Here is a 24443-nt window from a genome sequence, read left to right on the forward strand (position 1 = left end):
TATTTATCCAAACACATGAAGCTATATATCAGGAAAGTGAATTTTACACAAAATAAGAATATTTTGTATGTACACAAAATAAGAATAATGACAGTAATAAACATTCACCACAATTATAAATTAAATCTTCATGATCATACAGTCATCTCACATGGAGAAAAATCACTTGTTACCATGCACTATGTTTCCATGATTCAATTTAAAATATTTTTGCAAACTAGGATTATAAGAATACCTTTTCTTTATAATTTATTTCTTTATTTTCATTTATTTGAAAGGCAGATTGACAGAGAGAGACAAACAGAGGGACACACAGATACACAGGGAGGGATCTTTCACACACTGGTTCACTCTTCAAAAGTCTACAAAGTCAGGGCTGGGCCATGTTGAAGCCATGAGCCAGGAACTCAATCTAGGTCTCCCACATGAGTGACAGGGACCCAAACAGCTGGGCCATCATCTGTTTCCTTCCAGGTTGCACATCAGTAGGAAGCTGTATTGGAAGTAAAGGTGGGACGTGATCCCAGGCACTCTGGTATAGGATGCAGGCATCCCAAACAGTAGCTTTATTCGCTGTGCAGCAGTGTTTGATCCTATAATAATCTTCTTAACCCAGTATATGATATGTGCAAGATCCTTACAGAAAACATCATACTGAATGGTAAAACACTAAGATATTTCTTTCAATTAAGACTAGAAAAGTACTTATTTCAATTAATATTAGAAAAAATACAAGAATGTTTTATAAATTTTACTCAACACTACTCAGCAGTTCATAGCAGGAGAAATACAAGAAAAAGAAATATAAGGTACAAAGATTGGCAATGAAGAACAAAGCTGCAATTTTTTCCAGATGATAGACAGTTTTTGTATTATACCAAAATCAATCTAAGAAAAATGATCAGCACCTTAACAAATTTGCATTGTATAAGTTAATGCTTAAAAAATCCAATGTGAATATACTTTAAAAAAACACAGTGCAGCAGAAAAGTGTAAATTAAGACCTCAATGACAGACTATTCTACACTCACCTTAAGGGCAAATCCTAATAAAATCCGACCAAGTCATATTTGGCAGGATTATAGCTCAGAGGGAACTATTATTCTCTAATGGTAGATGTTTATCAATTGATGACTGAATAAAGAAAATGTGGTATATATACACAATAGAATATTACTCAGCCATAAAAAAGAATGAAATATTGGCATTTGCAGCAAAATGCAGAGATCATTACACTATGGGAAACAAGTCAGATGGGGGAAGAAAAATATCAAATGTTTACCTTATTTGTGGTAGTTAATATATAGAGAAAGGATAGAAATTGTATAGATGTAAGATCATTTGATACATAGTTAAAAATATCACTTTATTGAATCATAGCATATAAATGACAATATATTCTTATTTCACGTTTAAAAAAGAAATGGGGGGAATAGTGAGTACTCTTGGGGTACCATAATGCTTTGTTCTTGATTTGGGAGTTGGTTATGAGTATGATCAGATGATCAAAAAACTCAGTGATCTGTACACATATACGCATTTCTTGGTTCATGTATTATATTTTTAAAAATATTTTAAAAATCCTTTGGAAAACACTTTGATGCTATCAGGTGAACTTTAAAGTGTGTATAACTTATAGACTTACAAATCCAGGCAAAAGTAAATCACAAACTTTGGCACATTTGTAAAAGGTGGCATGTACAAGAATGCTCATGGTCACTCTTTTTTTTTCCTAGCAAAAGACTTAAAATAGCACAAGTTTCATCAACAAAAGAATGGATAAATAGGGGTCTGTGCTGTGGCACGATGGGTTAAGCTGTCACCTAAACAGCCAGCATCCCATATGAGCACCAGTTTGTGTCCCGGCTCCTCCACTTCTGATTCAGTTCCCTGCTGATGTGCCTTGGACAGAAGTGAAAGATGACCCAAGTACTTGGACCAACGAAACCCAGTCATTTGCAACAAGATGGAGCAATCTGGAAGACATCATGCTGAGTGAATTAAGCCAGTCCCAAAGAGACAAATATCATTTGTTTTCCCTGATCGGTGACAACTGAGCGCCTAAGGGGAAACCTGTTAAGTGAAATGGACACTATAAGCAACAATGAACTGATCAGCTCCTGTCCTGACTTTAGATGTACAATGTAATACTTTATCCTTTTTAGTATTTGTTGTTGTTGTTGTTGTTCTAGTACTATTGGTTAAACTCAGTAATTAACACACAATTATCCTTAGGTGTTTAAATTTTAACAGAAAAGTGATCCCTGTTAAATCTAAGAGTGGAAAAAGAGAGGGAGGAGATGAACAATTTGGAACATGCTCAATCGGACTGGCTGCAAATGGTGTAGTCAGAAATGTGCCAGGGGATTCCAGGACCTTTGAATCCACGTGGGAGACCAGAAAGAAGCTCCTGGCTTCCAGCTTCAGATTGGCCCAATTCCGGTTTGAGTTTAGACAGTGCTTTCAAGAAGTTATGGTATGTTCAGAATCTATAAAGAGCTCAAGAAATTCAACAATAACAAAACAATCCAGTTAAGAAATGGACAAAGGACTTGAACAGGCATTTTTCAAGAGAGGAAATTCAAACTGACAATAGACACAGTGTTTTGTTTTGTTTTGTGTTTTTCTTTTTTTCTTAATACTACTTGTTGAAATCTTTTACTTGGTGTAGGCTTAACTATATGTTCATTAAGTAAACTGAAAATAGATCTTTGTAAAAATTAAGAGTGGGAATCCGAGAGGGAGGGGCTGGAAGGATTGGAACATGGGTGGGAGGGAGGGTAACGGAGGAAGCATCACTACGTCCCTAAATCTGTATATATGAAATACATGAAACATGTGTAACTTAAATAAAATTTTAAAAAATAAAAAAGTTATGCTGTGAAAACCAGAAAAGGAGTTGAGGAGCTGGAGATTAAATGAGAGGGTTTGTTTGCTTCTTAGTTTAATGAGAGGGAAAGATGAATTCATGTGAAATTAGTGAGAAGGAATCAAAAGAAAGAACTTGAATCTACAAAATACAGGAGTAGTCTGTGGTTTAGGCTTTACACAGGAAGGCAGTAGATGGCAATGACAAAGACATTAAAGGACTGGATCTAGGGGGAAGAAAAGTTATTTCCTCTCCTACCAAGGCACAAGGGAAGCAGGTAGGGAAGCTGAAGTTTGATGATAAGAAGCTGAGAGATTTCAACTAGAATTCCAACTGTAATGAAGAATGCTTGGGGGAAGGTCAGGAAATGGATGCCATGGGTTTGAGGAAAGTGAAGAAGGTCTGAAATAATCTTTGTGGGTATACAGAATGAACTGATGAAAAGAACAAGGAAGGGTTATCAAGTAACATTGGGAAGTGTGTGTCATGTGTGGTCACTTATTTTCAACAGTATAACCTGTCTTGTTGGTGGAACCACTCTGGCATTGTTCAGACCTGGGCTCATCAAGAATTGGGATTTTTCTCAGATGCATGTGACAGAAAGAGACAGATGTTGAGGGTTTAGAATTCTGGTCAGAGTATTATTTTGAAGTGAAGAAAGAACACTGATTGTGGCTACCTTAGAGGGAGACATGCAAATAAACTGAAAACTATGATAAAGGCCTGGTCTAGAATGCACAAAGAAGGATGTGTTCTAAGATGTCCAGAGAATTTGGGTTGATTTTACAGAGTTACAATTGAATTCAGTTTTGAGAAATGATTCAGTATTTATTATATAAGAAGGCTGCCAGAGTCAGGCAGGATAGAATCTCACAATATTTAGTGAAGATAACAAAAAGGTATATTCTCTCTTTCCCAAAAAGTTCAGGTATGTTTTAGGCAGACTCAATGTAATTCCCTTAACTTAAAATGTGTATAAAATATTTCTATTTTTGTGAAAAGCCCAACCTCTGTGAATTTTCATAGGAATTGTGCAAATAGCAGAATGACAGCAAGACAAGCTGTGTCTCTACTTGACACTGAATGACTATACATATACTGAAATTAACCAGTACTACCCCTTCTTCTATCCTTTCCCCAAAATAACCAACTTCTAATTACTCCAGATTTGCATATTGGTTCAGTAGTGATTGGTTACTTTTTGTTTGGTAATCAGTGACCAAGTTTGCATTGTACTCAAAGCTCTTGCATTATTACTGATAGGAAGTTAAGGTCTAGGGAAATACATTAACTCCTGCATGTGATCAGGGTAACTCGTGAGCCCAAAGGGTGAAAGCTGAAGATTATAATGTAGCCAAGTAAGTAGTCTGGCTTTTTGTTCTCACTAAGAACACCCATTGTTGGAACGGACTGTTAGATCTGTTGTTTTGCACAGTTAAAGCACAGGTTTTCAATGACTTTTTCAGATCAATATATAATAAAGCTTCTCATCCTGTCTAGCTTAATAGGACCCATTGAATGCATTGGCTCTGCGGTTATTAAGCCCTTGTGTTCTGCAGGAAGACAGTGCAAGGAGATTAAGTGCTGAAATGAGACAGGACAGAGGAGAAGCCTGCTTCAACTTAACAGCACAAAAAATAAAATAAAATAAAATAAAATAAAAACAGAAAAAAAATCACAATGACTGCTCTTAAGGCCCACTTTTATTCTACTTCTTCAACTAAAGCCACCTATTTTTGACCATGTTGCTTTGGTAAGAGGTCTAGATTATGGTTTGTGCAATCATGCAGAAGCCAATTCATTTCTACCACTGCCTACCTGAGAAAACTGGGGAAAATTATTCCCTGTTGCCAAGTAATTTTTCTTTATATCTAAAATAAAAATAACAACTTAATTGACAACAATGTAAATACTATAGGGGATGAAGAGATCTTTCACCTAATATAGATTCTTAATATCTGTTATATTATGTGGATTTATAAGGGTATGTCAAAAGTTCGGGAAAAATGGAACCAAAACGTAACTTTACTTTATTGCCAACAATTTTGAAATTTTACACATTTTTTTCATAATACTTTTTCAATGAACTTTCTGAAGACTTTTGTATTTTGTGTAGGTGGTTGTTTGTATACAAGGAGGATTGCTTCAGGATCCCCTGTGGACAACAAAATATGCAGATACCCTTCTCTTATATAAAATGTAGTAGTATTTGCATACAACCTTTGCATATTCTCTGATATACTTTAAATCATTTCTAAATGACTTAATACCTAGTATAATATAAATGCTATGTGTTGGGGCTGACATGACCCAGAGGGTTAAGCTGCCTCTTATAATGCTATAATCCTACATTGGAGCACTAGTTTAAGTTTAGCTGCTCCACTTCCAACCCAGATCCCTGCTTATGTACTAGGGAGGGTTCAATAGATGATCCAAATGTTTGAGCCTCTGCCACCCATGCAGGAGATCCATACTGGCTTTTGTCTAGCCTAGTCCTGACTGTTGCAGCCATTTGGGAAGTAAACAAGCAGACAGAAGATATCTCTCTCTCTTTCTCTCTCTTCCCCTCCCCCTCTCCATCTCTACCCCCTATCTGTCATTCTGCCTTTCAAATAAATAAATAGGTAAACCTTTAAAAATTGCTATGTGTAGAACCATATTGTTCAAGGAATAATGGTAAGAAAAAAGTCTGCATGTTTGGGATAGATACAATTTTTTCCTGATTATTTTTCATCCACAGTTGGTTGAATTTGTAGATGCAGAATCCACAGATATGGGGGCCTGACTGCATTTTATAGCACTTCCCACAATACGCCTTGAATTTCACTTACGTGTGCTCATGTTGTTTCACTAAGGTTAGGAATCATGACTTACTCATGTTTGGAGACCAGCAACAATAGTTATGGGTTCTTGCCCATGAGTCTATGTGAATTGGAGAATGATTATTTCACATTTTTATTCTCCAGCAGAATGGCCCGTTAGCACTATAGCAAATGACATTGGTGCACTCACCTTTTGGTGTGCAATAGTGCAAGTCACAGAAGAGTGACATGGTTGATATGTGTAGTGAGTTTGGAAACTTAGATTTCATGATAGGTTATGTTCATGGTGGAAGAACAATGCTTTTACTTTTCTGTAGTAAAACTATTTAAAATTCATCATAGAAGCACAAATTGTAAAATGTACCATACCTCTCAATATCAAGTCAAAATTAGTAAGTCCAAGTTTTCCTATTCTCTAATTTTTTTTAGGAAAATATCACAGAAAAAAAAAACTAGATTATGTAAGGGTTCCCTTGATCTGACATGGTTATGAATTTTTCTCCATGCATTTCTCTCTTTTCTCCCCCATTCTGTAACAGAGGGTGTCACAATGACCTTAATAGTTTTCCTTGGGAAAAATTAGTTGCAGAGAGAGCAAGCTGTCACAAAGAGAATAAAAAGGGAACAAAAGTCAGACAATTTACAGTTTCCTGGGAGGCACTGCTCTTCTTCTTTGACAATATGTACTATACTAGAATGTTCCTTTCCTGTGATATTGAAATTTAATAAGGAAGCCAAATTCTTTTATCCCCAAATGTTCTCTTTTGTTGTGGGTCTCTATTGCCCTGTGTGCTAACTTGTACACCTAGTAATAGAGACCCTCCAAAAATCCTTTAGTCTGCAAAATTGGAAGCACTGTCCCATATGTGGAGGTCATGTATCTGGCAGAAGCAGCCATTTTTTCCTAGGGAAACATTCCTGTGGATGGGTCTTTTGGAAGGTGAGCTCTTTCAAGCCAGTAACAACTTTGTATCCATCTTTTCACCCTGAGTATTCAGTATCATGCTTGGCACACAGTAGATTCTCAATAAGTACTCCAAGACAGCAAGCATAAACACCACAATTCTGATATTTTTCATTTGACAAAATGTCTCAAGCTGACTGTTGCTTCACTGATTTGGGCTGTGCAATGGAGAGATATCCCTTGGTTTCTGTTTGAGGTTGGAACAGACTGCTAAAGAGAACAGGAGAGGCACTGAGGCCAAAGTCTCCTGAACGTGTCACAGTTGATAGAAAGTGCTCAATAAGCTCTTGCTGACATGAATAGAAAATTTTCATTGTATTTTACAATACTCAGTAACAGCTATTGTAAAAAGTTATTTTTATCTATTTATTTGACAGAGAGAGAGAAAGAGAGAGAGAGAGAGATTTTCCATGCACTGGTGCACACCCCAAATGCCTGCAATGATTGGGGCTGGGCAGGCTGAATCTGGGAGCTGAAAACTCAGTCCAGGTCTCCTACAGTTTCTTGAGCTGTCATCAATGCCTCTCCGGGTACGCATAATCAGGAAGCTGGAATTGGGAGCTGGAGCCAAGTATCTAACTCTGGCATGCCAATGTGGGAAACAGAGTGGTATCTTAACTGCCAGGCCCAGTGCCTGTCTCAGTAACAACCATTTATTGGCATTCAAGATATTTACAATGTTACTTTTGGCTTAATTAGTTTCAGAATTATCTGATCTTTTGGCATCTATTTGTTGGGATTTAAATATCATGGAAGAGATGCACTAACAATTTAGGCTAGTCAGGGTACATTTCTTTTTAAAGATATTTGCAAAATAGATGATCATCCTGCCTTCCTCCTAGTTCCAAACCTAAAATGGTCCAGTGTCTGCAGAGACATAAACTCTAGCCGACAACTGAAGCAACTTAGAATCAAGCCAGTTTTGTACTGGTTTTAGTCCAACCCTGAACACTGGTTCTAGTAAGCTGAATTATTTGGTTCCTGTGAATAAATTACAGCGCAGTACTACATTTTCAGCAACTGGCTTCTTCTTTTTTTCTGAGTTCTCCAACTACATCCAGATCATGACCATACACCTTGGCTCCCAGTTCTGTTCCTGAATCATAGTCCCTGTGACCAGGATGCTGCAATCTCCTGAGGAGCCCTTGAGTATCAACAACTCTATACTTCTCAGTGATTCTCACAGTATTTTCCTGATATCATGCTTCTCCTGGCCACTACCACTCTGTTTGTCCCAAGCAGCCTCTTGTCCTCCACAGTGGTAGAATGACCTTCAGATGCTGAGCCTTTTTCCATAGTTACCTGGGCTCAGTGTAGGCTTAGATCATGCCTGGATGAGATCACAGGCTGGCAGGTGAGGGTGTACTCTCAATGAATCCTGAGTACCAACTCTCATGCATAAAGATGCCAGGGCCATTGTGACTATTTCACATGGCAACTCTATATTTTACCAATCTTGCTTTCTCAGATGCAGTACAAGTTATTTTTTCTAAAGAAAATGAAAGATGGGGGGGGCAATTTTAATTGACCTTGCTCAAAGAACTTAGACAAAAAACCCAGATTCAAAGAAATCCAATCAGTCTAATGTTAGAAAAATCATGGCTAATTAGAGGAAGAGGCTTTTTATTTGTTTACCTATGATCAATCATTTCAGAGACATAGACGCAAACTCAGCCTAATTTGGTGCTACCTTAGAAATAAGTAATCGTTTTGGCTGCTCATCATTGCTGATTGAATGCCAGGTAATTCAGGCCAATATTGCAGATTAGTGGCTAGAAAATCTTTCAAAAATGAGCAAGCTAAAGATGATGACAATTTTAGTTCTTTTCCTAGTTTGTAACTTTCCAGAGCAGATGTTTATAAATACTGTGGCATCAAAAGAGATTTTTGTTATCTGAGAGGGTAGTGGAGGAGTTAGGAGCGGTAAGGGGGATATGAGAGTGGGAGAGGGCATAGTGGGAGAGAAAATAAAGATGATGTTTAAAACATAATTAAGTTGCATTTATTATCTTCAGGGATTATATCATTGCAACCAACACAATATAAGAACATCAACTATTTTAAGGATAAGAGTCTGGCACAAAGCCACAAATATTTTCCCAAGGATGATCTTGGAAATTTCATTCAGGCAACCTCCTTACTCTGTGCATGAGGAAACTAAGGACCCATTAAATAAGTGAATGCAAGAAGTACCAGGACTAGGAATAGGCAGTTAGTCTAGTGGTTAAAATGTCAATGTCCCATATCATGGGTTCAATTCCAAGTTCCAGCTCCTGACTCCAGACCCTGAGAGGCAGCAGTACCTGGGTTCCTGTCTCCCATGTGGGAACCTGAATTGAATTCTTTTTCCTGCTTCTGCCTGGCCCAGCCATGGCCATTGCAGGCATTTGGAGAGTTAACTAGTGGGAGGGAGTGTTTCTCTCTCTCCCTCTCTTCCTCTCCTCTCCTTCTCTCTCTCTTCAATAAATAAATAAAAGAAAGTACCAAAACTAGAACTCAGATATCTGGAGCTTTCCTTAGATTCTCTCCCCAGCACGCCACTGGGCTGTGGGTATTTAGACGTCTGTGCGGACATGCCTTTGGATCTGTCTCTCAGAGAGAAAGTCAAGATCATCAAAGTTTATTGAGAAAACATCGCACTTTTGGTAAATCAGATATTTACTGTTTTGAACTCTGGATATTTAGTAAGTGAAATTCAAGGTCACCGTGTCTTCTGAGAAAATGACCCAGAAAGGAAAGCACATCAGCAAGAGAGGGAAAATGCAGAATGATAGGACCAAGGGTATCATGGAAGAGATGTCTAAATCTTAAATGTAGTGAGCAAGTACTTTAAATGGAATTCTTCAAATAAACAGGCAGAAAGATTGATGAGTTATGTGCAGAGCACAAATCATCACTAAGTCAAGTCTGCTGAAACAATCATTTCCTCTGAGATACCCGATACAGAGTTCATTGACCAAGCAAGTGCCTCCCACATGCCAGGGAAGAAAGGGAAGTCTGACTATTACCGACAATATGAATTAGGCTCAGGGTATTTCTAACACAGGCTACTGCTCCAGCGACTCATCTCCACTCTCCCTGCCCACCCTCTTCCCTGCAGCCTTATTTTGAAGCCATAGAAAATACATATTTATTAAAAGCCTCACAGCCAGTGAGTCCTTTCAATTAGCAGTCCCCTTAAGATCCGATCTCCTTCTGTTATTCCCTGAAGAACCATTTTGGCTGCAACCTGCATTTAATATTGAATTTGCACCAGGGAACTTCATTAGACACAAAGAATATGAGAATTCCTGTATACGTCCATTCTTTTAATTCCATCTAAATCACTAGATTTAGTTATATCAAGTACACTTGGGGTATGAGGCAGAGAATGGATGGAGAGGATCAGGACAGAGAAAGGGACAAGGTGGAGAGAAGTTGGCTGTGCAGGGTACTTGGCTGCTGTATGAGCAGGGCAGGGACAGGGCATGGGGCAGAGCAGACATGGACTTAGGGAAAATGGAAGACTACGGTGTTCTGGTGGGTTGGCTGAACCTGTGCCTTCAGGGTTCCACAAGGTTCTGTAAACCATCTTTCTTTCTTTTCTAAAACTTTCTTTTATTTCTTTTATTCGAAAGACAGAGAAATCTCCCATCTGTTGCTTCACTCCCCAAATTCCTGCCCTGGCCAGCCAGGACTGGGCCATGCTGAAATGCTTAAGCCATTGGCAATGTCTCAAAGCCAGACAATCAGTGCTTCCTGTTGCAAGAGCAAGGCTGTGGAAGATTCCCTCAACAGATTTCCCAAATAAGAGAAAATGAATATGAATGTGCCCTAGAAATAGTAATAGATCAGCATGAGATGTCACCACTATATTAGAAGAGGTCCCCATTAAATGGAATTTCCAGAAATCAGGCAAACCCTTCTTATGGTAAGATTGCACACATTTAACTTTTGAACTCATATTTGAATGGCTTGCTTTGCTTTCCAGTTGACTGTTTTGGCTTTATGTAGCCATAGCCAAGATCTCAGATGCCACGATGCAGGAACACCATGAAGCTCATCAGTGAGTCTTCTTACTTTTGGATCAAATCACACCAAACCATGAAGGACCCCCCCCGCTGCCCGAAATTTTCAGATTTTCAGAGAGATGCTGTAGTGTTCCCGTGTTAAGATTTTCACTTGGTGAAGAGCACTGAAAATACAGAAAGTGCATTAATAACATGAGTACTTCTTTAATCGTAGCTATGATGAAACACATCATAGCGTTTTGTGGATTGACAAGCCACAGGTCACAGTCAGGTGGTTTTGCAGAGCATGCCCTAGATACCTCCAGAAAATGCCACACCCTGATCAGGTGGTCACCAACAGCAATTGGCTCAGGATGTGCTTGAGAGCAGATTAGTGTCATTATAAAGCTCTATTTGTTCTGCAACATTGCTCAGAAAATGCTCCTGATACTGAACAAGGCTGGACAGAAAACTCACTCAATTATTGCATTTCTAAAATTCCACAGGAGCCACGGGACTGTAATCTCCTGACTTTAGTATCTGGCCCACTCATTGCTGCATCCTTGCAGCCTTGTACAGTGCTGGGTCCACAACAGCTGGCCCATGAATGAATGCTAATGCCAACTGCTAATGCCATTAGTACCCATCTTCTAGAATGGATCGCCCTGACCCATTATAATCAAGGGTAACGCTGACACATAATTTGAGCCTGGAATTGCTCCTTTGCTGAAACACTCCAGAAATGTAAGCATAGCTTTAAAGACTGCAATAATGGAAACAGTGCAATGAAATCACTCAGGTTAGGCATTTTCTCCCTCTGTGTGGTTTTTGTAGTCACCATGGGTGGCTCATCCAGATATTCTTTCTAAGGCCAGCATTGTGGCTTAGCAGGTTAAGCTGCCACCTGCAGGGCTGGCATCCCCTCTGGGTGCCAGTTCAAGTCCCAGCTGCTCCACTTCTGATCTAGTTCTCTGCTTATGCACCTGGGAAACCAGTGGAAGATGGTCCAAGTCCTTGGGTCCCCACACCCATATGTGAGATGGGGAAGAAGTTCTTGGCTCCTGGCTTTGGTTGGTGCAACCCCAGCCATTGCGGCCATTTGGGGAGTGAAACAGCTGATTGAAGACTTCTTTCTCTGTCTATTCCTCTCTCTCTTTGTAACTCTGCCTTTCAAAATAAATAAAATAAATCCTAAAAAAAAACAAACAAAAAAGATATTCATTCTTTTTTTTTTCTGACAGGCAGAGTGGACAGTGAGAGAGAGAGAGACAGAAAGGTCTTCCTTTACTGTTGGTTCACTCTGCAATGGCTGCTGCAGCCAGCGCGCTGTGGCCGGCACACCGCGCTGATCCGAAGCCAGAAGCCAGGTGCTTATCCTGGTCTCCCATGCGGGTGCAGGACCCAAGCACTTGGGCCATCCTCCACTGCACTCCTAGGCCACAGCAGAGAGCTGGCCTGGAAGAGAGGCAACCGGGACAGAATCCAGCGCCCCAACTGGGGCTAGAACCCGCTGTGCCGGTGCTGCACGCGGAGGATTAGCCTATGGAGCCGCGGCACCAGCCAAGATGTTCATTCTTTTTTGATCTCATGGACCTAATAGAGTCTTCTCCATTCTGAGCTGGCTCAGAAACTGCCTTCTCAATTTGTAAATGGAAAAATTAAGATTCAGAGCACCAAATGACTCTCATCACTAAGAGTTAGATGGAGTAGAAAGAATTAGCTTCCAGACTTTGACAGATTGTAACCCACTGATTACACTGTCTTCTTCTCTCTCTTCCATCCTCTGTCCCCACTTCCAAATTGCTCAAGTTTTTTCTTTGTTGTTACTGTTCTGAAGAAAGAGTAAGAGTATAGGAATTAAACCAAAAAAGACAATTTTTAAGCATGATTGGTCTGTTATCTATTTTCCTCTATAATCATGAGTAAAATGAGAACAATTAACTTAAAACTTCTTACTAGAAAAAAAATGGAAGATTGAAATTGTTTATTTTGTTTTTATTTTTAACTACATCTTAATGTCATTTCATTGTTATATAAAAATATCAGCCTTTATTGTATCAATGTGGACATATTTGACTGCGAATGAATTTGTACCATGGACATAGCAGCCAAATAATAAAAATAGTAATAATAACAATTAGTAGTACTTTGAAGGCAGAACATTAATGCTAAAAATCAAATAAAGCCATCAAAAAATTCTACTCCTTCAAGAAAATCATTTCCATTTCAAGATCTGATCAGAATAATAACCAGTCCCCCAGTCATCTTTCAGCCACAAAATCACCTAAAGCAAATGTGGCCCTCAGGGGTGTTGGTTTCAGCATAGCAGCTTCCCAGGGAGTTGAGCATCAGAACAAACAGAGGCCTCACCTGTGTTCCTTGAGGTCAGCCCCCAGAGATGGGGCCTGGGCCAGGTTGGGCATCCCAGGGTTTCTGGAGCCCCTAGAAGACCTATTAGGACTACGAGGTCTCCCAGGGTTGGACCTGTATGCCTGGGGCTGCGATGCAATTGAATTACCTCTGGTACAAAGAACAGCATCCCTGACCTAAATTCAAGATGTCTGTCTGCCAACTTTTGGAACAAGGTTGGCTCGTAATTTGACTCACATTTAAAAATCTTAATTGCTATAATAATTGGGTCTGCCAAGTTCACCAGTCAGCTGCAGTCTTAGAAGAATTTAACCCAAAGGATGGAATCTCCATCTGGTGTTGGCCAAATCCTGAAATTGTGGCTGCTACTGCTGCAGTTCCTCAGAAAATCTATGATAGGACTGACTACGTGTGGGGTGCAGTGATCACTCTGAAGTCACTGTCATAATCGGTGACTTTGACTGACAAGGCTTAGCCTGCTCATAGATACGCAGAAAACTCTAGGGTTTAAATGACTAGGTTAGAATCATATGTAACTGAAAAAAAAAAAAAACTAGCAAAAAGCCTCACCTCCATTGTAATTAGTCATTCTATATTCATAGGTTTCCCAGAGGAGTGCTGTTCTCAAAGAGAAGCCTGATGATCCCAGTGTGAGATCTAATGGTGATGATCCTTCCCTAGTCAAATCACTGGAGGCAGCTGGTGGCTGTGGTGACCTGAAACTTGCTTTTTGATATTCAGCACTTTCTCCTTTCTGTCCAGCTATGTCATTCAAGAGTATGGAATATACCTTGTTTTAACCTTTCCTTCTTTCATGCCAATTGGCTTATGGGATATTGGACCAGACTGAATAAGTAGACACCCCCATCTAGTGGCTTCAAAAGTACCCTGCTCTCAGTCACTCAGAATGCTGGGCCTCATCTGCCCAAATAATCATGCTGCTGTGTGGGAGCTCATGCACTTGCTTTTCCAGGAGCTAGGAAGTGTGTCAGGAACCTGTCAAGAGTACTGTATCCAAAGCCTGATGTCACTTTTATTTTTTCCTAAAGTAAATTTTAGCAAATTAGCTCTCCCTTCATTTCATCCATTACTCTGATAGCATCCTCTGGATGGGTTGGCCATGAAGCTTGTACAAATCAGTGTTATAGCTTCTTGCCAATTACTGCTTATCCTACCACAAAATATTCCTCCCACTCATGATAGTAACGTTGTAAAAGGAAAACAATGTATATAGAAATTTTATTTTGCAGAGTGAATTAAAGAATCTATCAAAGCACTAACAGACTGGGGAATGCATAATAATAACACTTTTTGCTTCTATGGGTTCTATCCACCAAGGGAATTATGGATGCTTTATATAAAACACAAGATTAAAACAACAATTAAAATACTATAATCCTAGAGGAAGGAAGCAGAATAATGTAACCAAACAACTGTGCCACATGAAGTTTTTTAGGAAAAACTAATCAAATGCACTTGCTTATTTAAAGAATCAAAATGCAGAGCCATTCCAAGGGAGGAGACAGAAAGGACAGCTAAGAGCCAGCACAATCGGGTCTGTTCTCTTTATCCTTGTCTTGACCCCACGTGGGAGTGGAAGATGATGGGAAGGATCCTAGACTATAGCTTGCTTTTCGATACTAGTGAATAATCCTTTGGCAGAAAGGACTCAATTAATCCCCCAAATGGAAAAAAAAAATTACTTTGCCAAGGTTTGGATATGGTTTGTCTCCCGCAAGACTTCTTTTGAGATTTGGTTCCCAATATAATCGTATTGAGAGGTGGAGGGCTTTTAAGATGCATTTGGGGTCAAGAGACATCTATCCTCATGATTGTGTCAATGATTTTCTTGCAATCGTGACTTAGTTCTGGATCCTAAGGGACTGGATTAGTTATGGTGGGAGCAGATTGTTATGCCAGGGGATTTCAGAAAGTTGGTGGAAAACTGGAGCTAAAAGATAAGTTTCATTTGGTGCAAAAATTTTGAAATCCATGCATAAGCATAGAGGTAAGTTTGGATTTCTCGGCTCTACTTGCTTCATGCCTTGCACATGTGCTCCCCTGCACATGCCCACTTGCCTTTCCCTTTTGGGCATGAGGTCCTCACCAGAAGTTGAGCAGAAGCTCTTGAACTTCAAAATGATAAGCCAAAATAAGCCTCTTTTCTTTATATACTACCCAGACTCAGGTATTTTGTTATAGCAACAGAAAATACACTAAGTTGTATCTTCTTTAAAGACATACCTAAAAACAGATACTCATAAAATTCATGACTATTTCTAAATAACATCCCAATGGGCATCTATAACATCAGTGATGGTCTATGATTCTACCAATATTCCAATACAATAAAGAATATTGTAGTCCATGTTTAAATCTAATGATTATACTCTAAAGTAACTACAGTTTTGCTTATTTGTTCAAATCTCATCAGAAGTGCTGAGTTGTGATCCTAGGATAGGGATTTGAGAGGAGGCAGAAATAATCATAGTTTGGAGGTTTGAAACTTCTTGTTAATTTTGGGAAGCAATTGAAATGCTGTTATAACTGATCATAGAAATAAATGAAACAAATATATCACATTTATTACTTAGAAGTCTCATGTACTGAACCTTGAAAAAGACAAAGGCTTTATTTTAAGGTGGCAAGGTAAGAATTATTTTATTACCTTTAAGTAGCATGAGCACATGGGTTAGCAACCTTCATTAACAGAAATATTTTGGGCTAATCTATTATGTGATGGAAATATCTGATTTTTCTTATTGAAAAGAAAAATGTGAGTCAAAGTGAACACAGGCAGAAACTTTATTGTCTCCACACCTTAACATCACTGAACAGGTTTAGAAGTGGCTACATTTCCAACAGAAGACTCACAAGAGGTTCACGGCTGAAAGCTTGTGGGGATAATTATCCTCATTTGACCATGAAATTAAATTGTGCTGGAACAGGCTGTTTCAGAACAAATCTAAACCAGAATCTACAGATTTAATTCAGTAGATGTAGATGGCTCTGGACAGCAAAATGAGGAAAATCCATAGCACTATTAACATAATCAACCATGGAAGTTCTTCTTGTGTTCAGCTCTTTTCTTTTCAACTAAATTATAGCGACATTTTAGTTATTTTAGCCTCTTTACAAATTTTCTTTTACCTTTCAGCATACAAAGCAAATAAAAAAGAATTTTAAGCCTGCCTAACTAATTCCTCAAAAATTATTCTGTGTCCCCAGTGGCTTCTTTCTCTGTAACCTGGGGATGTTAACAGGAAACTAGGTTATTATTCCATGTATATGAAGAAACTTGGATCTTCTTCTCAGCAGTGATATTTGTCTCTTCCCAAACTGTTGGGCCCTAGAATCCTGCAAATGAACTCGGTCAGCCTCCCCTTTCAGCGTCATCTCCAACTTTTCCTTCCTCCTTCAAGCCCATCAAGCTGGATGTCACGTCCTCTTTTGATGGCTGGACCATTCTCAGTTCTCACCACCTCCCAGTTTTGCTTGGCTAATTCCTTCTTTCATTTGGTCCTGAATGCCATGTGCAAGCTCCTCCCTGCCACTATGGTGGAATTCAGGCCTCTCTTATGGGGTCTTTAGTGCCTCATGCATGTTTATGCCTTTCCAGTGGCTACTTTGTGTTTCCTACTACACTCTGTGCGCCAACAGGAAGGGGGAAACTCTACCTTGTAGGTGACATCAGTGGTCTGCCAGTGTCCCCTTCGGTCTTTTATCCAATTTCAGGCATAAGCTCACTGCCTGTTTTCATTCCCCCGAAGTCAGTGCTTGCCTCTCTTCACCAGAGAGCTGCCCTCAGGTGGCCATAATTTGCTCAGCTGACTCACACACAGAGCGAGTAGTGCCTGGGAGTTTATTCAAGTTGGTCTGCCATTAAACGGTGACAAGCTAGCATGAGGGTACATATGCCCCCATTCCCAAGTGCAGATAATGCTAGAGGGTGATTTATTTACATCATCTGTCTCTAGAGCTTTCTGTGGGATTGACATAAGCCACCCTCTGTGGGTCTTTGCTTTACTTTCTTCCCTTCCCTGTCCCACTTTCCCTTCCCCCAGGTTTTCTCTCGGGACTACCAAATAAATTTTTTTCTCATGAATTCCTCACTTATGCTTAAGAACCTGATCAAAGAGCCAAAAAGGAAAACCCACAAGTGTTGGTTTAATGAATCCTTGCATCTTGTTTCTGCTACAGACCCAGAATTGCTCTAAGTCACAAACTTTTAGCCTTTTTAGTTTATGAATGGAGGTCCCAAGAGAGTATGATTTGTCCAACCTGACTTAGTGAGCCAAGGGCAGAAGTAGTCTACTACCACCAGAGCACCTCTCCTAAATATTTTATTTTTTTATTCTGTTGTTTGGAAGAGTTGCATGGAAGAGAGTGACCAGACCTTTTGTTCTTTCCATTAAAAACACAATAGTGGTAACATAAATAAGAACTAATAGGTGCAGAGTGCTTACTATGTGTCAGGTACTTGGTTAAAAAACAAAACAAAACAAAACAAAACAAAACAAAAAAAAACAACCAAAAAAACTTCTTGGAAAATAGAGTTTAAAGCTAAGTTTAATTTTGTGCAAAAAATTTGTGAAATATATTCATATGAATGATCTCTAAAAGTTCATGGAAATGCATTTAATGAAGATAACTATATATAGATTTCAATTTTTTTGCACCAAAATACACTTAGCTTTTAATTCCATTCCCACAAGTTTTTGAAATGCCCTCATATGCATTATTTCATTTAAAACTAAAAATACCTATAAAGTAGGAAGTATTATTTTGTCCATTTTATGGATGAGATAACCAAAACATATGAAGGATAAGAACTTTGCTGAAGGTAACATATCTAACATATAACACAGTTTAGGTTTGAAACTTGGACATCTGATCCCAAAGCTCATTTTGTTCGACACCATACACATTTCTTTCCATTTGAAAATATTGATTCAGGGATAGGCATTTAATCTAGCAGTTAAGATGCTGATTAAGACTCCTGTGTCACACATTGGAGTACCTGGGTTCAATACCTAGCTCTGACTTCTTATTCCAACTTCCTGCTAACGAAGACCCTGAAGGCAGTAGTGATGCTATAAGGCCACCACAAAACACACCAAACACTGGAGTTAAAGGAAAGGTTTATTGCTGGGTGGAGGAAACCCAACAGGCTGGCGGGAGAGGGTAAGAGAGGGCAAAGAAGAGAGAGGGGTTGAAAGAGGTCAAGAGCACACATATGTGGGAAGCAGGTCCTGTTATAGCCTTGCAAGGGATATGGAAATGGGAGCAACAAATCCCATTAGGGTGGAGGTGGAGCCATTTGGTCACCTGGCATCTAGTAAACCATGTCGGCTTAGGACCGAAGCTTAACGTGCAAGATGGTGATTGGGGCCAGTGCCTGAGATGGTGCCCGGGGATTAAGATGGCACCACTGACAAGATGGCGCCATTTTACTAACAGATTCTCAGGTAGTAGGGTTCCAGCCATCCCACGAAGGAGCTCTGGATAGAGTTTCCATTCCTGGAATCAGCCTGGGCCAGTCCTGATCATTTCAGGCATTTGGAGGATGAATCAGCAGATGGGAGCTTGCTTCCTCCCTTTGCCTCTCAAATAAACATAAATAAATAAAAATGCTGACTCAGTTATGCATAGCATTGTTTTAAATCACTCCAAAGAAATGTATTAAGTTCACACTTAGTGTGAGGACCTTGTTTGGTTCTTGACTTTTGTTTTAGAATAGGTAATGAAAACCTTTCAGAAAGATGCATACACACTCTGGCCACACATGATATTGAATACAATTTCTGAGTACATTGAGGATTCCTGAATTCACAAAAATAAGTTAATATTTCCTGTGGTACATTCAGATTTTTCATTATCATAAGAAAACCTGTACATAATTAATGGCAGATGATGGCAAAAGAAATTAGGTAGACTTGCTCCTATGTTCTAGGTTTTAATCTAGTCACTTCCTAGTCATGGCTATCCCAAGCATCAAAGATAACAATTTTCTACAACATTTTAACTGAATTTTTATGAAGATGATTATTGATTGCCTGCAGTTGTAAAAACAATACACAGATCTCTTGTATACATTGACAACATTTGTTTCCCAATGATAACATTTTGCAAAACTGTGGTATGAGAATATCAACATGATACAATCCAGCAATCTCTGGATTTCCCAAGTATCACTTGTATTTATTTGTGTGTTTGTGAGTGTATTAACTTCTACACCATTTTGTTATCTGTTTAGGTTCAGGTACTTAGCACTGTAGTCATGATACTGCAGTTCCACAATTATAAATAAATATTCATTCATTGCCCCTTCATAATGACCTCCACTGCCTTCCCAAACTACCCCACCACTGCCATCCCCAACCACAAAATTTGCCTTTCATTTCTTTATTTTTTTCTTCTCTCTCTCTCTCTCTCTTTTTTTTTTTTTTTGGTTCAGCAGCTGCTTATTGACACACAGGCAGGCTCTACAGCAAAGACGTGGACCGCTTCATGAATTTGCATGTCATCCTTGTGCAGGGGCTATGTTAATCTTCTCTGCATCCTTCCAATTTTAGTATATGTGCTGCCGAAGCGAGCACTGCCTTTCAGTTCTAAAATGTGGTCATATGGGAAATGTTATCTAAATGAAATCAAATAGTAGATAATATTCCAGGGATGGTTCTTTTTATTTATTTACTTGTAATGAGAGAGAGAAAGAGAGAGAGAGAGAGAGAGAGAGAGAGAGAGAGAGAGATCCCATTTGCTAATTCACCCCTCAAATACCATAACATTTGGAGTTTCTTTTTTTTTTTTTTTTTTATTTTTATTTTTATTTTTTTTTTTTGTTATTTTTGACAGGCAGAGTGGACAGTGAGAGAGAGACAGAGAGAAAGGTCTTCCTTTTGCCGTTGGTTCACCCTCCAATGGCCGCCGCGGTAGCGCGCTGCGGCCGGCGCACCGCGCTGTTCCGATGGCAGGAGCCAGGTGCTTATCCTGGTCTCCCCTGGGGTGCAGAGCCCAAACACTTGGGCCATCCTCCACTGCACTCCCTGGCCACAGCAGAGAGCTGGCCTGGAAGAGGGGCAACCGGGACAGGATCGGTGCCCCGACCGGGACTAGAACCCGGTGTGCCGGCGCCGCAAGGCGGAGGATTAGCCTGTTGAGCCACGGCGCCGGCCAACATTTGGAGTTTCTAAAGCCAGGACCAAGGAAACACCACCCAGGTCTCCCACATGAGTGGCAGGAAACCATACTCCTGAGGAACAGTGGTTTTTGCACCTACTACTTGAATTCTTTATTTAGTAGAGGATTAAGCTTGTCATTATAAAGTAAATTGGAAGAATGTCATTGTAGAAATTAGAAGAAAAACAAGAAAGGAAGGAGAATGGGGGAGGGAGAGTAGGGTAGGAAGTATCATTATATTTTTATAACTGTGTATTTGAAATTCATGAAATTTGTTCCCTTTACATAAATGATTTTTTTAAAAGGAAACCAAATTCTTGAGACACCATGGTTGCCTCCCAGGGTCTGCCCTGATGTGAAGCTGGAGTCAGGAGCCAGAACCAGGACTCAAACCCTGGTATACCAAAGTGGGACACAGGCATCTAAATCAGTAGGAACAATACCTGCTGCTTCTGGGCTGCTTTTCTTCGCTCAGAACAATTCTCTGGAGAGTCATTCAAGTTGTTGTGAGTACCTGTATGTTCTATTGCTAAGCAGCATGCCTTGGCATTTGTACTGGTTTTCCACCACTGTTGTAATAAATTTCCACAAGCTCAGTGCCTGAAAACCACACCTTCTGTAGGGTGTCACTGGGTGAAAACTAAGGTGCTGGCAGGTCTGTGTTTGTACTTTTCTTTGGAGGTTCTAGGGAAGAACCCATCTTGATTTTCAGCTTCTAGAGGCTGCCTGTTCCTTGGCTCATAGACCCTTTCTCCATCTTTAAAGTCAGCAATGAGTCAGCCTTTCTCACACTACATGATATGATCCCAGCTGCTCTTTTGCCCCTCTCTTTAATTTTTCCCATCCAAGTACCAAGCAAGCCTGACCCTGCTTAGCTTCTGAGATCAGATGAGACAGGTGCATTGAAGGTGGTATGGCTGTAGAGCCCCTCTTTCATTTCTAAGGACACTTTATGTTCCATTATTTCCACACAGAAAATGTAATATAATCTCCACATACAGGTCAGCTGATCAACAATGTTTTTTCCACCTGTAACCTTAATTCAACTGTGCCATGTAACAGCATTTTCATGGGTTCCTCATATTATGCTGTGGATATGTTTGAGAGAACGTGGTTTGTAACATCATAGTAGATATGTTCCAGTTTGTTTATCCATTGTTGATGGACATTTAGGATGATTCCAGTTTCTAGATATTTCAGGGAAAGCTATCACAAACATTCATGGAGAGACTTCGAATGAACATATTTTTCATACCTCTGATATAGTTGTTCAAAATATTAATTGCTAGAATTTTATGGTAGTTCCACTTTTGGTTCACAAGAAACCATCAAGTTGTTTTTCAGAGTGGCTATACCATTTTACCTTCCTATGAGCAATGTGAAAGTGATCTAGCTTGTCCACATCCTTGCCAGCTATTGGTGTTGTCACTAATTTTAATGTTAGCCATTTGATAGGCATGCACAGATATCTCAGTGTGGTTTTAATTGGTACTTCCCTAATTACTAATGATGTTAAACATCTTTTTATGTGTTCATTTTCCATCTGTATATATTTAGTAAAATGTTTCTTCATGTCTTTTGCCCAATTCCTAATTGAATTTTTTGTTTTTCAACTGCTGTTTGGAAGTTCTTTGTAGTTCCTAGGTACTAGTTCTTTGTTGGCTATATAGGTTGCAAACATTTTCTCCCAGTATTAGTTTGTCTTTTCATTCTCTTTATAGGGTCTTCAACAGAGCAAAAGTTTTAAATTTTGATCTAGCCCAACTTATCAGTTTTCTTTTTATGAATCATGCCTTTTTGTGTGTCAAATCTAAGAACTCATTGCCTAGTCCTAGATCTCAAAAAAATTTTTCCCATACACTTTTTCTCAAAGTTTTATAGATTTTTTTTTTTTACATTTAAGACTATGATCCATGTTGACTTAATTTGTGTGCAAGGTGTGAAGTTAGGTTGAGGTTTATTTACTTATTTATTTTTCCAAGTAGATGTCCAATTGCTCCCTACCTAGAACAGTAATTCAAGAGAATTTCAACTTTTCCTATTGAATCCACTTGTCTTGGTATCAATTCCTCCAAGGCTATTATTCCTCTACTGAACTGCCTTTGAGTCTTTGTCAAAAATGAGGTGAGCACCTGTGTGGATTCACAGTCTTTACACCAAGTCATCCTTCTCTGTGTGCTCTCTGCACTGAGTGAAGAAAGTCCCTAGTCTCAGTTGTAGTTGATCTTCTTCGCTGTGTCTGTTTACTTGAAAGCTGAATAGCTACCTACAGGAAGGAGATGGTGAGCAGCAAAGTGTAATAATGGCTCCCTAAGCATTTCCCTAACTGAAATCAGCCTACTGCTCTTTCCAATGTTTATAAACCATGTAAAGTTTATCTGCCCACATGCACAGTTTTCTGAAAAAAATGCTCACAGCTTATATTCCTCTCTGTTTAAGGGAAGGTAAATAAACTCTCCTTTAAACACAGTGTGGTATGTAATGTTTGTCTTCCCCAAGCAGCAGTAAGATCTCATAGTTCCCAATTTCCCAATCTCCCAAATTTACCAGCCCCTTGTTTCAGTTCATCACAGTCAGAAGACTCTGCATTTCTTGATTGAATACATTGACATTCATTTTACCTACATGCTACATCTGCCATTAATTTATACTTTTAAAGCTTTCAGTATCTAATTGGAGTAGGAATGAGTTTTGTTCTCATGGAAGGGAGAGTGGTAAAAGTAATCAATAAGTAAGTCAGGGTTCTTCTTCCATAAGCAATTTTAGGGGAGGGACACCAGGAGTGGCAGGTTGAGAAGGACATTGCTAATATCATCTCACTATTAGCATCTCATTACTTCAACTAAAATACCTAATAGGAGCTACCTATGAAGGCAAGCTTATTTCAGCTTACAGTTTAGGGGGTTTACAGTCTAAGATTTGGCAGCTACATAAGTCTGGTGGATCACGTGGTAAGCCAGGAAGGAAAGAGAGAGAGAGAGAGAGAGAGAGAGCGAGCGTGTAGAGCTAGGCTCAACTGAGCTTTTATAGCCAACTCCTACATAAGAAATACCTTCTGAGGCCATGCCCCTGTGGCCTAAAGATCTCCCACTAGGCCCACCACCTAGACATCATAATGGGATTCTGTCTCCACCCAGCTCCATTAACATCAGCCCCTTAACCAGTAACCTAAGACTTTGGGGACCAAGCCCCCAATACATGGGTCTTTGGTGGACACTCAAACTATTCCCCGAACCATAATGTATCCCTAACATTTATATAGTGCTGTTCTTGTTAGTAAATTTATACACTATTTAAATTAAAAGTCTCATGACCACCATGAGGTGTTTATCATACCTATTCTAGCTAGGTTAAGTCTGAAAACCGGAGACGTAAATGACATAAATGAGGCCATATAAAATCTGCTGCCATACAGCCCAGTGCAGTCATGCATCGCTTAGCATCAGGATACTCCTGAGAAATGCATTTAGGTGATTTCTCCCCTGTGCTTACGCAATCTTAGCTGGCTATGAGGCCATTAGTCAATATCATTTTACAGGACCACTGTCACACACGGTCCACCATTAACCGACAGGTCTCTATGTGGTAAGTGACTGTATCTGCTTCACTCTAACAAGCCAAAAGTCTTGACCAAATTTTAGGCTAAGTTGGAAGCAAGAGATGAGACACTCTGTGGCCTTCCTGTTTCCACATCCTTCCTCAGGATTCCCGAGAGCATTGACATTTCTAGTAATTCTCACAGCGGAACACGGGGGCTCCCTTTTCCCGGCTCGGGATTCTCCCTCTGGAGCACTGCTGTTCAGCTGCACTTTTTTTTTAATCTTTTATTTAATGAATATAAATTTCCAAAGTACAGCTTATGGATTACAATGGCTCCCCCCACCATAACTTCCCTCCCACCCGCAACCCTCCCCTTTCCCGCTCGCTTTCCCCTTCCATTCACATCAAGGTTCATTTTCAATTCTCTTTATATACTGAAAATCAGTTTAGTATATATACAGATTTCAACAGTTTGCCCTCACATAGCAACACAAAGTGAAAAAATACTGTTGGAGTACTAGTTATAGCATTAAATAAGAGTGTACAGCACATTAATGACAGAGATCCTACATGATATTTTTTTAAAAAATTGATTAATTTTCTATGTGATTTCCAATTTAACACCAGGTTTTTTTTTTCATTTTCAATTATCTTTATATACAGAAGATCGATTCAGTATATGCTAAGTAAAGATTTCATCAGTTTGC

The 24443-nt window shown here is 39.4% G+C and overlaps 1 protein-coding gene and 1 non-coding gene across 2 annotated transcripts in view; both read right to left on the reverse strand.

The window, feature by feature from the left end:
- Positions 1-24443, reverse strand: part of XKR4 (XK related 4) — a 474714-nt gene that overhangs the window by 198827 nt on the left and 251444 nt on the right. The window lies entirely within an intron of this gene.
- On the reverse strand, positions 19507-19613 carry LOC133758925 (U6 spliceosomal RNA). The gene has a single exon (XR_009865831.1). It is a non-coding gene; the product is annotated as a U6 spliceosomal RNA (small nuclear RNA).

This window comes from Lepus europaeus, chromosome 4 (assembly GCF_033115175.1).
Source record: "Lepus europaeus isolate LE1 chromosome 4, mLepTim1.pri, whole genome shotgun sequence".
NCBI classification, from domain to species: Eukaryota; Metazoa; Chordata; class Mammalia; order Lagomorpha; family Leporidae; genus Lepus; species Lepus europaeus.